The sequence below is a fragment of the Protopterus annectens genome, chromosome 16.part0 (assembly GCF_019279795.1).
Source record: "Protopterus annectens isolate FY-2018-M chromosome 16.part0, PAN1.0, whole genome shotgun sequence".
In the NCBI taxonomy this organism is placed as follows: Eukaryota; Metazoa; Chordata; order Ceratodontiformes; family Protopteridae; genus Protopterus; species Protopterus annectens.
Genome location: NC_056750.1, coordinates 585,066,033 through 585,068,430, shown reverse-complemented (window position 1 = coordinate 585,068,430; position 2,398 = coordinate 585,066,033).

The window sequence follows — 2,398 nt, the reverse complement described above, 5'->3', positions numbered from 1 at the left end:
AACCCCCGGTTGGAACCCCAAAAGGGGGGGGGCATGGGCCCCGGGCTTTTAATTTGGGGGGTAATTGGGGGTGAAAGGGTGGCGAAGACAAACACATTCTACTAGGCTTACCAATGCCCTAGGGCAAATAGCCTAGTATGAACCTATGAACATGTGTGTACTGCTATAGTACTTCTGCCATATGTTGCATGTGTGTGTGTTGTGGGGGATGCACAGGTAATGGCCAGATATTTCTGCACAGGCGACACGTCTGACACACTCTGGGTGTTCATCCCTACATACTGGATGTGTGTTGCCATCCAACCCTGTGATGTGGACACACATTACTCAGCCTGGATATACATATCCGAACAACACCACAAGCACAGTACACTACCTTGTTATGTATGCATGTAATTACACAGTTATTCACTAGTTATGACAGTGATGCTATCCATGCAGCCCATTGGGCCAGTGGAAGCCACAACACACACTGCCGGCACCTTTGCATATGCTTACCACAGACATCCCACATACTGCATGTACTGTGCACACACATATCTAACCCAGAACAACTGCACACCACTTATTAATCCTGTCCAGTGGACTACAGATACAGGCATATTGTATAACAATAGTAGGAGGCTACTGCAGCACAGGGCAGATTCACATGACGGCAAGGCATCTGTGGTCAGCAGTGTTAAGATGCTTCACATTCACCAAATGCAGAGATATTGGCAACATTGTTGCAGACAGTTTAGGTGCAGGTAGCCCCCCCATTCTCCTACACATGTGGTATTAGTTATCCCAGATGACTGTAACCTCCCTATCCTCTCACATGTCCAGGTGAGAGCCACCCTCATCATTGCAGAACACATAGCATCACTGTTACGAAATGGTATCCCTGGATGTGTGCTACATTCACCCCGGAGGACATAGCACCACATGACAGACTGATATTAATCCCTGGCCATACTACGGGATATGTACCTGAACAGTGCCATACATACACAGTGGTCCCACACCAATGAGGAGTAACCTCTACTGACCCTGGTAACTACTGCATCATATGCACAACTGGCCTTGTGTTCTCAGCTATGGAAGTTTTAAGTATGGGCAACATGTACAGCAATATTACATATGTATATATTTCAGGACTATGTACACACAACCTATCTCATGGACATACCTATAGATAGTGAACTATGATACATTTGGAGGTGTCACAGTAAACACAGTATTAACCTGCTACTTCGCATTACCTGTGTTTGTGGCAGCTGTTGCTGTATCAGTGATGCTGCTTGCTGTTTTCTGCTGCTGCTGCTGGTTTTGCTGCTGTCAGTCTGTTTATTTTCGTATTTCTGTTTCTCTCTCTCTCTCTTTCTCAGGTTTGTGCAATGATTGTATTGCATGTGTGGAGTGTGGGTACTGAATGCTTTTGTAGGTATCTGCATAGGCCCATGTGATGGCCTCTGCACCAATTGTAAGGCAGCATTGGCTAATTGCATACAGCCAGTTGTGTACTGATTGCATGTCTCACTGTGATTTCAGGACAGTGCTATAAAAAGGTATGTGAGATAGGCATTGCCCTTTCAGATTGTAGGCGTGGACCATGCTGGTATGCTGTTGGAAAATGTTCTGTGAGTGTGAAGGTTAGTACATCTCTCATGCTTCATGCTGTGTTGTGAATTCAGGTTGCTGCATTTCTCCCACCTGTTCCCTGTAGTGAGTGTGTATGCATACTGACACCCACAACTATATTTATTATGTATTGCTATATATACATATGTGCACATATACATACTGTCATATATGTACATTAGCTGACAATATTGGGTACAAGCTAACAATTTTCAGGGCTGTTTCTGTTAACATACACTAGTATGGGAATCCAGTAATTGGGACAGTGAAGGTCTGTCTGACATGCTTAGGGTAGTACACATACTATATTGCCTTTATCTTCATTCCTACTATTACATGTTCCACTTATTTAGCACCATATTCCTGTATGAGAGTCATGTCTTGCTGGTAGGTCGTACAGACTAGTGTTACAATGGTCTTGTGGTAGGGCCTACTAGTATGCTTGTATTTTGCTTTCAAATTGAGTACAGGGTCTATCAATCAAAGTGCTGGAGGCACCTTCCAGCAGTTAAGGGGTTAGTAGGTCTCACAGGAGTCAGGCTGTGTTGCAGATTCTGGCTGATGCATTTATCTTCACTGTCTCCTGTAGTGAGTGTGTATGGATACTGACACCTACGACTATATTTCATATGTATTACTATATATTTATATATATGTATGTGTACATTTACATACCTTCTTATGTGTACATTACCTTACATTATTATGTACAAGCGAACAATTAGTAGGGCTGTTTCTGTTAACACTGAACTAGTGTGGGAATCCAGTAATTTGGCCA